Genomic DNA, 15,704 nt, shown 5'->3' with positions numbered 1-15,704 from the left:
GTTGCTGGTTCATTGTCTTTATTATTTACACCGTTTTTTTCACATTCTGAACTGTCACTTCACTCGTACGTTTTCTCTCACGCGACGCTCTTGTTCTTTCTGCGCCTGACTTAAGCATATTTACAACAAAATTGTATATTTTAACGATAACACTAAACAATATCGAAATGCGTAACTCATTGTTCATTTTTAATTAAAATAGAGGACATTATCGATAAATGCCGTGAGTGTGACAAAGACAGAAGTATACACAATTTTAAGGGATGTTTGTATCGTGTCAAACAGATTAATTTACATAATTAGACTCCAAATTAAGTGAGATAGAAATATTGGCGCAACCGTTGTGCGAGACAGTGTTTACCCCCACCACTTTTCGTCACACAAAAAGGTTGCCGATCAGAATTTCAAACCCCTCCCATAAAAAGTTTCAACTTCAAAAATGTGATTTGCAAATATTTGGATAATAAAAATTCAATCTATTTAAACTGTATTTTACAATATTGGGTTAGTAAGTACATAGTGAAAAAATTGCATTCAATATTTTTCTGTAATACTACAGGGTGTCTCAGCTAAGACTTTCGAGCCTAATATCTCGGTTATTTGCCAACGGAAGGTTCAATTAGTGATAATAAAATTACCTCAAGTTAAAAAATGTAATTTTAACACATGTTTCCTTTATCGAAAATTATGCGCGATTATTATTAGATTGTTAAACATTAAGAAATAGGGGTCTACTCAAGCAATTAAGTAAATCACTTGTCTGATTCAACGAAAAGATTAGATTTTGTCGTTAAAAATTTAATGTAAATTTTGAAGGTATTTGAGCAGTTACCTTTTGAAACAATTGATGATTAATTGCCAAGCAACATTTTGTACACCCTTTAAAGTCTGTCAAAATTGGGCGCGCTTTATTAGAAACGTCAAATTGTGAAAATTTATTGAAAATACGCTAAAAATAGACTACAGCGACAGAAATTTCAATATTGTTGAAAAATGAAAAAAAAATTGCCTATGGAGAGTGTCGTAAGAACACAGTTAGTTTTCTCGTGGAACACTATCCAAATGTAGGCTTTACAAAATGTAAGGTTAAGAGAGTCGTTAATTTATTTGAAGACACAGGAAGCGTACGTGAACTAAATTACCTTACTAAAATATCCCGATCGTGTTTTAGTCCTTTATGGAAGAATTAAACCATCCAGTATAATAAATTACGTCCAAATGTTGTCTTTAACTTTGTAAGTGTTTATAAGGTTAGCAAGATAAACGTCAAATATGTCACCTGCGCTTTTGCGAAAAGGGATGACCAAAATTCTGCAAAATTGCGCGTTTGTTTTATACGGGTCTAAGTTTTTGCATTTGCAGCCACGTTTAACACAGTTTTTTGCTTTTTTCTTCCAAACCTGACGTCTTTCAAGGACGAGTTTTTCCCTACAGCATTTTTAATTGACGATCAATTTTTTATGTAGATCTTAATTGATTCAACATTTTAAAAAGGCATGTACGGTCGGTGGACAAATAAAACTGGGACACTTAAAATTTAATCTATGTAAATCAGACCATTGAGTTGTCAATATATTTGTCAGTATCTATAGAATATGTCATACGAAAGTTAACCTATTTGTGACAAAGCCGTATTTAAACGATGCAAATTTGTAAATTTTGACTTATGTGATTGTCATTTTTGTCCCAGTTTTATTTGTCCATCGACTGTACATAAAAATTACGTTTTTAAGACTTGGGTGATTGCATTAATGGGATTTTATTCTTCACCATCTAGAATATCTGCATTTTAAATTTCACAAAAATCCGCTGGAAAATAACTGAGTTATTAGGCTTGAAAGTCTTAGCTGAGACACCCTGTGTAAAGAATGAGAGACAAGCTTCCTAAATGGAATATTTTTACAGAAGGCACGGAAGGAGGAAAAAGGATAAAAGCAGAATCTAACAAAGTGAAGAGATTTGATAAATAGAAGAAAAATATATTTTTTTGTCCGACACTGTCAGAATTTAAGAATTTTCCCTGTGTGAACGGATTTTGATAAATTCCACAACTTGTCAAAACACAACTTTAAGGGGCTCGTCGTTGTATTCAACTCGCTCGTGTGTAAATTGGGCAAAAATATGAGTGGGCCTTTAAAACGTTCGTGTGTAAATTAAAAAAGTACAGTTTACACACGAACTCGTTAAATAAACTACTATTTGGACGAAAATAAATCAGATACAGCAATAATTCTACAATCAGCTAAAATAACAAACTTTGGCAAGATGTATAACACATTTTGGTTCAATTAATGTCAAGTTTAAACTGGGATTATCATCAATTGTTTATTAAAAATTGTATTTCAACGTTTGTACATACTCATATTTATCTCATGTTGTATCAAATTCAATTTAAAACACTGATAACATTATTTTCACTAACCCATTGAAACTTTTGTGGTTTGTTGCAAAACAGTTATCAAAATCAATCAACGAAAAAACAGTCACAACTTTTTGTAACAATTTATTGACCCAGCATCTGTGGTATAAAAGTATAAAAGGCGCAAATTGTAACATCATTTTCTGTGTAAAAAATGCGAGAAAAGTAGTTAACAAAACTTCAAAACGCAAAAGCACAAAACAACGATTAAGGAAAGTGAAAGTTTAGAGTGAACAGGAAAAAAACTTGCAATGAAACAACGGAGAAATAGAGAAGAGAAAAATTGCAACAATTGGAAATGTAAGGGCAATGACCCTCGGGGCTATTAACAAAGAGAAAATAAGATAGTTAAATAAAAATCGACACCGGACAAGGAGATACAAACACAAATGGCAATAATAATCCCTGATAAGATCTTGTAGATATTTTTGTAATTTTATTTGAGGTCGTGGCTATCACCGACATCCCGGCTTACCTGCCGATCACTTTTCCTGACATATCACAAATTATCTCTTCCTCGATGAGACGAGAAATCCGCGCCGCAGGGACGCCACACCAGACCTCTTCTCTTCCTCCCCGAGATACGCATCAGGTCTTCCGGAGTAAAAATCGCAGACGCCGCACCACACCGGATTGTTGTCGGCGGTGGTTCGTTTTAGCTAATAGAGGGAGTCTTTTGTCGTCGAGTACTCTCGAGTCGGAAGAAGCGCTTTGGCAAACCGTACTGTAATTGGTATCAAATCTTTATACAAACACATCAGATGGGGTGCGGAAAACGGGCGAGCGTGTGCCGTCGTCTTGGATACGGCGGGGTCGCCACCCCCGGCCCGGCTATCGAATTGTCATTAACGGCTGTTTTACACTCGCTACCGTGTTTGAGGGCGGCGGCGGGGATCTACCGGAAAGGCAGGCTCGACAAACCAAACATTTGGATAGGTAGGGGCAGGTCCGGGGTCGGAGTGCGCGCATCCTCGATGTGTTTATTGATTTTTTCCGAAGGTAATTGTTTCATTATGAAGCTGTTCGGTGCGGTTTAGGCGATAATTGGACCGATTATGGCTTCTTAATGGCCGCGCGATCGGTTTATTGCCTCGGATGAAAGGGATTTATTTATCTCTAGTGTCTAATGTCGTAAATTTGAGGCGTTACGAATCGAGATTTCACACAAACTGTGACGTACGACAAGAATTTATGTTTCAAAACTATCTTATTATCGACAAAAATGCGATATTAACAAGAATTTATATTATTACTTGGAAAATAATCCTGCCGAATACCTCACGGGCCCGTTGAATGTCAAATTTTGACATTTGTTTTACACATTTCAAAAGCGCCATTACTGAACCTAACTAGAGATAAAAACCTGAATTTTTATTATACATATCATACAGTGACATCAAATGCAATAACATTTTTTAATCAAATTTGACGTCTACTTTTCGACCAATAATAAATCAATCAAGTTAAAAGTTTTTTCTACTCCTATTGGATTATACTATAAAGTGCAAATTTCATAGAAACTAGTTTATGAAGTCCAATCGCAAATTTTAATGCAATGATATCAAGTATACAAAGTAATAATTTTAAAATGTCAGTTTCAGTTTGTCTAATAATGGAACTTTTTTATTAATTTCTCTTGATAGTCGTAGAAAAAATATAGTAATCTATTCGCGGATAATGGCTATTACTCGCTCGGATGAATTACGCCACTCGCCTGCGGCTCGTGACACAAAAATTCTCACGAGTAATAGCCATCATTATCCGCTAGTTGAATAATATACTATGTATTAACAGGCGATTAATGGAGAAGCACACTGAGACTCACTGAGACCTCTATTTTTACATAATTTGGGCACAATAAACCCCAGATAAATTTCCAAAAGGAAAATTATGTTCCAATATTATAAATTACGCAACAATTACCGGAAAATTATGTTGTCATTTACTTCAGCACGAATATTGATTTAAAATCGATCATAAATCGTAGAGATCAATTATACCATAACCTCAATTTGCTGCAATTTGCAACGTGGAAATCTGGCAACGTCGCGTTCATAGACTTGACAGGAGTGGTTCTTTTCTTTTCTTTTTGGATTCTTTGTTGCTTTCGACTTCAGTATTTTCTGCTACGTCAAACATAAAACCAAAACACTTAAGGGCGGATCACTTCGGGAAATTTCGGAAGCAGCAGTACACTGACAATCGTTTTTACCCAGCTACATACGCCCACAACGTGGACTCCTAATTAGTACGGAAGTATGCATATTATGCGGCAAATTATTTCCGCATCTATCTCAATAAGAGAAGCTCTTGAGATGGTTGACGTTTCTTGAAGCTTGTGAACAGATTTACAAAATGAATACCGGTTACAAATGATATAAAACCAGGTAACAAATTAATACAGTATATCAACAAAATCTTGCACTCTTTTCAAAACAACCTAAGAGAGAAAACATCTTCGGGATTAGAGTGCTGGGAAAATTTATCCGGGGGATCACAGCACGATATGCTAGTAATGGGAGGTGAAACTTTTTCGCGTAGAGAAAAGACGATCAGCACTCAGACCTTTTAAAACTTACTCAACTTCTTACATCGTTGTTCAGTAGCCTTGTACGATGGCGTGACGATACTACTCCGATACTACTACTACTAAATAATTTTGGAACTCGGTTGCGTAGTTCTCGAGTTTATCAGGAACATGTAGACATTAGTGCGATTCCTGCGTTGTTTCAGAGCAATATGTAAGAAGAGTCTTTTGTTCTTTGTACAGAGTGATCAACAAGAAACCAAATCAAGAGTGCTACCTCATCTTTTATTTTATCGAAACGTACGTCGTATACTAATCAGACACTTTTATATAATTGCTGTGCACTCGTTTTGTTGGTTGCCTACCTCTCAAAAATCTATTATTAATTGCCTTTATAAATTGTTTGTAATTCATGAATAATGGATTTAAAAGGAAGTTATTATTAATTATTATTTATTACTGATTAAGGAAAAAACACACAGTTACATAAAATTCCTTCATAAGGCACGTAATCTTTGGTTACAAAATTTTAAGTCATTATTTTTCAGAATTCTTTGTTTTGTTGTTTTCTGTAAGAAAAGTGCTAAAGTTATTATTCTCACATTTTTGGTTAATTGAGAACTTACTCGTATCTTTTCTAGCAGTTTAATTAAAACATTTAAATTATTCCAAGGTCAAAAAATAAGTTTTCACAAAAACTGCTCCAAATGTTCTCCATTGTGGTCCAGAAAGAGTCAAACTCGCCTCTCATATTTTCCAAAAACACTTATGAAGCTGTCAGGTGAAATGGACTGCCAAAATTCATTTATGGTGAAAATTTCTTTAAGGTAATGTGTGGGTTTTATTTCTTGCAACACACAAGGGAAACAAATTAATAGCCTCCTTCAAAATTTTTGCAATAAGTGCCATAACTCAATTTAATTTGCAGTCTTAAACGCCTTATGGAAGTTGAGGGATGTTCCTTGATAATTTGTCGAACATTTTGCACCATTTCTAAAATTTGAACTAAGGACTGACCTGACTTCTTCTTAATGATGGATTATGATTCACTAAAATTAGGCATTATAATTTTAAGGCATTGATAAACTTGTTAATAACCAATACCATCAGGTTCAGACATTTGGCTTGAAATTCTTCAGTGTAAGGGGGTACAAAGTAAGGCCAGTCTTCACTTTCTTGTTTCACCCTCTTTCGAAAATAATCTAATAAAAATGCCTTCTCTTTAATGGTAAAACCCATTTTACAACTTATTCTGGGATAATTATTGCTTACAATTCCAATAAACGTCTGTAAATATTGCCGAAATCGAAGATTTGTTTTTTAGGTTAAATCACTTAAATTGTCAACAACAACAACCTTGAATTTTGAAATGTGACATTTAAACGAAACATCTCCGTACCAGTGGTGTCGCGTTTGGCAATAAAGCTGATAATTTACTTACTCTTACAAATGTAAAATGTTGCTCTTATTTATCTTAGAAATTGTTTCCCTTATCTTATAATAATAATAAAATGCACAATTATAATTCCAACGTCTAAAATTCATGAGGTATGATTTATTATAAACTAGCGTTTGAGACCACAAATTGTCTACGGCCATGCTTTGAACGCTTATTTGCGTATGATTCTGCTACGACGTGACCGATAATTTGCAACGCTTGCTCTGATTTGGATTCTTGTTGATCACTCTGTACTATTTCTGTCACCAACAATGTTTCATTTTTCAAGCACGGTTACGCTCCAGTGATTTTAATTTCTTTGCACCGAAGAAAACAGAATGAATATCGTGTTTCATGTATGTCGCACACAGGGGTTTGACATACGATTTAATTATTCGACGAAATGAAGATTGCATTGTGCACATCATGCATATGCACCACTGATTTACTTCCTTTGTGCGGAAGCGCCCTCTTAAGTGTAAACATGTGTAATCCAATTAACGTGTGGTAATTTATACTATATGCCAATTTGTAAATTAGTAGTTTCGGATGAGGTCTACTTGGAATAATTTAAAAATACATTGAATTTTATTAAGAACTGTTGTCATTATTGAATTATACAGGGTGAGCAACAATAACTGATTCAGTTGGCAAAAAAAAAATTTACATAAAATTTTCAAGACTGTGATTTGTACCTATTTCGGTTTGTTTTATTGACATTATTGGCAGCTGGTATACATTTCAAATTTAAACGTCTTGGTTTTTGTAATCGTTTATTAATAAAATGGTTTTCTCGTTGGAACATGACATAAAAGTCACCAAAAATCACCAGAATTTATTGCCAACTCATCAGTACTTGTTGCTCATACGGTAGTAAAGGTGCACTTCAAAGGAAATGATAATTAAATTTGATTTGGTCCATTCTTTTTTGGAAATATGCTGGTCCAGTGAAAAGCATCTTTTCAGAATCTTCTTATGTTCACTTTTAAAAGTGTTACACTAACAAAATCTTGCATGAGTGTACTCGTTTTAACATAACCTATAAATGTCAAAATTAATGATTTGAATTTTATCACATTTGTAGCTTTAGGTACATAAAATAATATGAAAAAACAGAAATTCGATTATGCTTTTTGAGTTTCAAAATGGCTAAGATCTTTATCTAACTATAGGTAGATAGGTATCTAATTTCCAGGTCCAAATTCATTTTCAATTCGACAACTTGATTAGCCTTTTGGAAACACTGTCAAAATCATGAGGTTCAGCTATTGAGCAAATTCAGTTTCGTTTACATCATTTGCGGCAGCTTTGGAAAAGGATTCTTTGTAAATCCTTCTCTGTTTTTCTTGCAATCTATCTAGAGTTCTATATTGGCACACCGGGAACTCACCAAGACAAGTCACAAGGTATTTAGTTAATTTAAAACAGGCTCCTTAGTTTTTCGGTATTTCTGGATATTTTTACAGAATTAATGAAATAAATCTAAGACAGTAATGTGACAGTTCAAATCTTAGATGTCAACTGAGTCTGGACATGCAGTGTCACGTTATACCTATGCGTGTTTGTAATAAACATTTCCGGGATGAGGATATTTTTAATAGACGTAACATTTATGTATTCTAACCTTACTCATGTGAATACATCTACAAAAAAATTAAACTTGAATAAAGAAACTGAAGCTAAACAATTTGTAGATAAAGCAGTTCAAGTGAACACTTGAAGAATTCAATAATTTTGATGTGTCTGACATTATAAATACTGGTTTTAAACTTCGAATATTAACAGGAATTCATAATCTGGCTTTGCTAAATGTGTTAGTTTGCTTATGCACCTTATTAGAAGCAATGAAATTTAAATCAAAATTAAATACAAAAAAATTGGTTGGACACCCCAATTACTGCTTTAAATACTATTTAATATTAGTCACACAACTGCACAGACTTATTTTCAATTTAGGTTTTTGTTTAAAGAGTCTAATCCTGTTTCCTCCAAAAGAAGAAATTGAATGTAATATGCCATTTTGTTTTTCAAAGTTTTACTAACAGAAGGATTGTGCTTGATTGTACAGAGATACAAATACAAAAATGTAAATGTTTAAAATGTAGGGTAAGGTCTCACTCTTTTTATAAACGTAAACATACCATAAAGCTTAATTGGTGCAGCTCCTTCAGATAAATCTATATTCAATAATAGTATATTATTTGACGAGCCAATAATGGCTATCATAATCCACGAGGGTGAAAGTTAAAAAAAGAGCCGCAGGCGAGTTTTTTAATCATCAGAGTGGATTACAGGCATTATTGGTGAGTTAAATACGACGTTTTATCTACGACCCACGAGTTTTTTTCATAAAACACTTAGCTTACAAAATTTTTAAGATCTGTGACTTATGTTAAATCACAAGTGACTTATAATAAGTCACGGGTGTAATTTATGACTAGCATAATGTATCTATAGTTACGTAAATTATAAACGTATTATTTAATGGTCGTTGATAAAAAACATTTAATTTCAAAAATTTCTCGAGAGAACGCCATTATGGTGGATAACTGATAAAAAATGCTCTCAGAAGGGGTATACAAATGATTCGACCACCATTTTTAAAAAAGAAAAAACAGAAGTCTGACGTCTAGTTTCCGAATAATAAATCATTAAAGTTACAACTTTTATTAGAAGATTAATGTAAAAACTTCCAAAATTTCCAAAAAATAAGGTTTACCATCTTCTAAATCACGTAAAAATTAACGGATAATGATGTTGCTGTTTATTTCAATGTGAATATCAATTTAAACATTAGAAATCGTGTTCAGAGATTAGATACTAGACTAAAAAAAATTTGATAAAAGTAATCATTGCACAACTACATGTTTTTAAACTGTTTTGTTTTGCTTTATAAAAATGTGTCACAGTTTCCTTTGTTTACATTAAAATAAAACTGAAGTAACTGAACTGCTTTTAGAAACATTTAAAATATGTACTTTCAAAATCTGTTTTTAATCCTTGTTCTACCTAAAAATTGTTAACACATTTTATTTTAGTTATATTCGGTCTTCTCCTGAGTTTTCGAGTAATAAGTCAACGAAATTAGAAATTTTAATAGCAAATTAATGGAAAAACTCGCTGAGAATAACTGAAAATTCTAATTTTTACAAACTCACAATTGAGATAAAAATTTCAAAAATTGAAAATTATATTTAAATCTTGTAAATTAGTATCACCTGCCCACAACGTGGCAACGTCGCGTTCAAAGATTAGATAGGAGATTTTTTTTTCTTTTCTTGTTGTATTCTTATGTTATTTTCCACTTCCCTGTTTTTTGGTTTGCAAATCTTCCATTATGCCGAAATTGTTCATTTTTTTAATTAACTTCTTCAAACACTGAGATAACGTGCAAACTGCAAACACTAATCTGCGAATTAAAACTCAGGGCGAATTACATCGGGAAAGTTCGGAAGCAATAGTAAATTAACAATCGTTTTTCCTCGAATATTACACTCCCAAAGTGCACTTCTTAGTAAGGAAGTATGTACAGGGTGATTTTGAAAGTTGTGCAGATATTTTAATCACAAGCTACTGGCTTTATGTAGAACTCGGAAAAAATATTTAAAAAAATTCTGTCAAAAAATAAAATGACATTTATTTTTTGAGCTACAATTTTTTTTTTGTTTTTAGTTTTCTACGTTGTCCTACAACCCCGTAATTAAAATTTCGGCACATTTAAAAAATACACCCTGTATATCATGTTTTATAAAATGTACGCCAATGGGAAGTAACCTATAGGAAATATGCTTTAAAACAAGGAAACCGCATTGGTGTACGTTTTATAAAATACGATATTTTTAAAATGTGCCGAAATTTTACCTACGAGGTTGTTTGACAACGTAGAAGACTAAAAGCAATTAAAAAAAATTGTAGCTCAAAAAATAAATGTCATTTTATTTTTTGACAGAATTTTTTAGATATTTTTTCCGAGTTCTACATGAAGCCAGTAGCTCGTGGTTAAAATATCTGTACAACTTTCAATAACACCCTGTATATGATGGGGCAAATTATTGCTGCACCTACATAAGGGTAGGATTATATTGGAGCTGCGATGAGCGGTAAGAGCGGAGTCCCATTGTTTTCAAACTAACTCAATAGGGTCCGATCTCGAGCTGCTTCGCGTTTTTTGAAGATTGTGAACAGACATAAAGGATGGATCACGTTTACAATTTTAAACTAAAAATAAATAAAACCATGATTAAGGTGGATAGATCTCCGATTTCGAACTGCTCGACTCTTCTTAAAGATTCTTAAAGAATCTATTTGGCTATCGAGAACGTGGAAGTTTGGCAATGTCGCGTTTCTTTTCCGCTGTTATTGGATTCACTTATATTGTTTTCCACTTCACTTCTTTTGGCTTGCAAACCCTTCATTATGCCGAAATTGTTCGTTCTTTATGCATTTCTTCCAGCACTTTTGCAATTTGGTATCTACAACAACTGCCACTTGCGGCCGTGCAATGTTGCCATATTTAGTTTTCGTAAATGTCAACTTCATAGTCGGAGTCACGTCTACAGTTTTAAAATCAGACAATGAAAAATTTAGTTAAAAATGTAAGTATTAAATAAATAATATTATAGAATAATAATTTAATTTTCCGTTGACCGCTTGTTAATTTCAATATTAATGAATTCTTTTGTCTAAATTATAGTGTATTAATGGACCTCATTAATACACTATTTTTCATTAATCAATGATTTTTGCGATTTTGACGTTTTGATTAAATTTTGATGTATAAACAACCTCGAACATGCATTGTTTGCACTTACCAACACTGCAGCAGGTAGTGCAGCAGAGTTTTCTATATTTTATAGCTCCATAACTGCACAATTACAAATTCACTTTTTCAAAAACCGACATTTTTGGTTATAATTCGCATGTCATATTTTTCAAAGGCAACTAGGTTTCCGTAGCAATCGTGATTTTTACGTAAAATTGAATGTGAATGGAGTTGACGTCTTCTGACACTCTTTGTGGAAAAGTGAATAGAAAGTGTTGAAAAATTTAAAAATGGCCTACCCTGAGGACAAAAAAAGAATGAAGGTACATATTTATAAGGTCTCATCTTTATGGAAAAAGATGAAATTGGTTTTGATTTGGCTTTAATTTCAAAATTTGTCTCCAAAAAAAAAAAGTTTGCGGTCAACGAAAAAATTTTGTAATCAACTCTTTTGTTAATGGGCGATTAATAATCTCAACTATTAAAGCCACTCGCTACACTCGTTCGTGCTTTAAACAGTTTCGATTATTAATCGCCTTCATTGACAAACTAGTTTATTAAATAACTATTAAAATGTACCTATTAAATAAATAATACATATTATATTTAAAAGTATGTACGGTGGATCAATCAGATACTCCAAAATAATTATGTTGTTTTTTCACTTCACTATTTTTTGTTTCGTAAATCTTCCATTATACTGCAATAGTTAATTTTTTGAAACCATTTCGTTGAACACTTTCAACTTTTTACAGTTTTACAAGATCTGTGACTTTGAGTTATGCAATGTTGCCATATCCACTTCACGTACCTAAACGTTAATTCTAGATAAAATTCTAATTTTCATCAACTTCACTATGTATTTCAAAATCAAATCAAAATGATTATTTTATTCGTTCATGTAATATTTTTTACAACATAAAAATATAGATGTGTTTTGACTACTGCAGTACTAGGCGAACTACCCTTCTATCGAGTGTTCAATTGAAACGTTCGTCAAGTAGCCTTTGAATTTTTCACAACATTGTGAAGTATGTCTCAAAAGATCAATGACAAAAGTTAGGTTAGGACCACGTTAACAAGTGACATTTTTGGCTAAATTTATTTTGTACTAATGTGAGTGCTAAATTATCAAAAAGGTTAATAATTAGAGCAGGATATGTCTCTGGCTACATGTCTGGTAGTGGTAACATAGAATACAAAATCTCTTAATTTCACAAAATTCTCAGCGATATGTAAGTAATCTGTAAAGTTTTAGGGTTAGATGTATTTTTTATGTTGAAAGCATTAAATGCACACCAAGATAGCCAATTGCAAAGATGTAATCTTCTTCGACAATCTGCTGCCTTCAATTCCTGCACTGAGAGAGATTAATTTGCTGACTCAATTGTCGGACAGATGTTTTTGGTGCACTAATTAAATTTAATTAAAGTTCAATTCCACAGAAAACGAAACTCAAAAAAGACGTTACACTCGCAAAACACAACTGACATCTGTCAAAGAAGGCATCATTCCTTTTTCTTTTCTTCTTTCATCAAAAAGTCATAGCCAACTTGATGAACTTTTTATTTGAACACCCGTTACACCTTTCTACATCCAACAAAATTTGTTGTTAATTTATTTTTAAAAGGTGTATCACACTACAGATGATGAAGGAAAAATGTATTCATATTTATTTTAGATTCATTTTAGAGTCGATAACTTGGAATGTATGATTCACAAGGTATCATTCCCACTGAAAAAATTTTGATAAAACTAATCCTCATCCGACTATCTTGAAGCTATGTTTCCTTTGTCTACAATAAAATAAAACTGAACTGTCTTCAGAAACAATTTGTTTTCAATCCTTCTTCTACCTAAAAATCGTTAACAACTTTTACTTTACTTTAATTTGGGACAATTCATCTTTCCCTGGAGACTTTAAGAACACAATACAAACATTTCTTATCGTCTTGAAGATTATTTACAGTAGTGCAGCAACTCAAAATGTTAATTTAATCTAATTTAGAAACCAATAAAATTATTCACCCTAATTACACAAGACCCAAAAGATTATACATATTTTTTCCTCTCGATTTCACATTTTACCGAGTCACACATTCACAAAGAAAGACAGAATAAAACAAACGACCCCAATCCAATTCCCATTGAAGAATTTTCTCGTGTGCCAGTGGCCTCTTTAATAATTACACCCCGAATCATCCACGCGCCTATCAACAGGGAGTCTGTAATGATCCAAACGCCCCCATTGTTACCCCGGACCGGCGCTTGCCATTGTTACCCCATCACACTTGCTGACTTCCAGTCAACTAAACTAAACCAATTATTATGTGCCCTTTTGTACTACTGCTTGATGCTTGTTAAGAGACTCACTCACTAACGAAAAACAATAGACACTATATTTGCCGACCTTAACAAAACAACCCGAACAATTTTAAATACGAGTAGATGTTTGTTTGAGCAAATTACAAACGTGCAAAAAATAATAAGTTTTAACAAATAATTAATAGTATATTACATACCGAGGCGGAGGTATTCCATTCCTGTCGAGAGAACAATAGTTTACCGAGAGGTTCGCCTCGAGGTCAACTAGTTCTCGAGACACAGGAATGGTACTTTGGCCGAGGTTTGTATACTATTTCATAAAGCTCATGTTTTAATATACTAAATATTTTAGAATTTGCGTCTCTAATAGGTCTATTATTGTATTAAATTTGGAGTCGTTTATGGCTATCTCTAAGGAAATTTTTATCAATATTTCAGTGTATTATTGTCATTTACACCAAAAAACTTCCAATATTAATGTTCAAACTTTACTTTTTAACATTTGTTGCAGATGTAGTTACCTTGAATTATCAATTGATACAAAATTCCCTAGAATTTGGAAATTTAATTTTTTTATTTAAAAATTAAAACAAGGGTGCAAATTCTAAAAAATAACATAAAAAACTCGTTTTATAAGGGCATTGGCGCACTCGTCCTATAGAAAACTCCTCTACGGGTCGTTTTCTACACTTGGGACTCGTGCGCCAAATCAACCCGTATAAAACTCGTTCTTTAATATACTATTATTCACAATCAATCATTTAATAAAACAAGCAACATTATAACAATAAAAAATAAATAAAAACCAACCTCGTTTGTTTCCGCAAAATATTAAAAGGCGCTGCACGATTGAGACTGTATTAAATTTTAGTTCACAAAAGTCAAACCAAATTGACATTTGCTCAGATTTTTTAACAAATAAAATGTGCGATAGTGAAATAGAGTGTACTCTCCCCAGAATTAGAAATTAACACTCAATCTCTTACCTGAGAAAAGCAAACTACCAAAAAAGCGTACAGAGGTTTTCGCAATTGGTGCGACAATACGGACAATAGCGCCCCCACAGGTCAGTTATGGGTTTCATTACTGACCGATTACGATTCGTTACTGACTTCGTTTTTCACTATTATTGAGCGACTGAAGTACCTGTACGCGTGTAATCGCTCACTTTCCAACCTTTAAGGGGTTCGAAAAGCTGTACTGTCGCGGTGCAATAAATTTTGGTCGTCAATGTCATTTCAAAATTTGGTTAGAAAGCTGTACGTTACTAACCGATTGTGAATAATAGTTATTTATTATACGAGTTTTATAAGACAAACAAGTGCGACAAAATGGCTTATAAAACGAGTATAATACAATATTTTTTCTATTTTGCCCCTTAAATTTAAAAAAAGTTCAAAACAATGCTAGGAAAATTATATTTGGCAAATATAAGGGTTGGTAACACTGGTAAATAGACGAACAATTGTAAGTTTTGAATTTAAAGTGTCGTGAAATGCAGTGATGACGTAGCAACAACTCACTATGAGTCACTGCAAACATTAAAAATGTAAGTAAATGTTCCTCAAACGCGTATCGAAAAGAGTTCCTTTTCGAAACCCGTTTGAGACTGTGATGTCATATTTTTACCAAATTTTACCACAATAACGAACCCAACTTAAAACTTGTAAGTTGCGTAAAAATAAACGGAGGCGTATGTTAGCGTTCACTTTGGTACAGATATCGATTTAAAATTTTTGGAAATCAGTCATATTCTAACCTCAATCATCTGTCAACAATGTGAAAGTGTGGCAACGTTGTGTTCAGAGACCGGCCATAAGCAAATGCTTTCTTTTCTTTTTGGAGTTTTATGTTGTTTTCCATTACGTGGAAATTATTCACTTTTTGAATTCTTTTCGAGACATGTCAAGCACTACACAAACACCCTTAAGGGCGGATCACATCGGAAAGCAATGGTATATTCAGTATTTACACTTGTTCCTACTCGATTGCATACACTCCCAACATGTACTTCTAATTAGTAGGTATTGACCACAGACTAAAAATATATAGTCGTTTTCAACGACATTGGTGCTGTCAGTGTCATTTTTAATATGTTGTAGCAGATTGTACACACAAATTCATAACCAGGATTCAGAGTACAAGCAAATCCTAGTTAAAAAAATGTCAAATAAGAAATTGAGGTTATGATAAAAGAAAATTTATATTTCGTGAAACATCAACAATAAACAAG

At 33.0% G+C, this 15,704-nt stretch overlaps 1 long non-coding RNA gene across 1 annotated transcript; it reads right to left on the bottom strand.

Annotated features, from left to right (window-relative positions):
• Positions 1-5,382: 5,382 nt before the first annotated feature.
• LOC138137243 (uncharacterized) lies at positions 5,383-6,365 on the bottom strand. Its single transcript, XR_011161650.1, has 3 exons — positions 6,051-6,365; positions 5,573-5,995; positions 5,383-5,515 (listed from the first exon to the last, which is right to left on the bottom strand). It is a non-coding gene; the product is annotated as an uncharacterized lncRNA (long non-coding RNA).
• Between the last annotated feature and the right edge of the window lie 9,339 nt (positions 6,366-15,704).

The sequence above is a fragment of the Tenebrio molitor genome, chromosome 8, assembly GCF_963966145.1.
Source record: "Tenebrio molitor chromosome 8, icTenMoli1.1, whole genome shotgun sequence".
Classification (NCBI taxonomy): Eukaryota; Metazoa; Arthropoda; class Insecta; order Coleoptera; family Tenebrionidae; genus Tenebrio; species Tenebrio molitor.
Note: the sequence above shows the minus strand (reverse complement) of the source record. Positions and strands in the feature narration are given on the sequence as shown.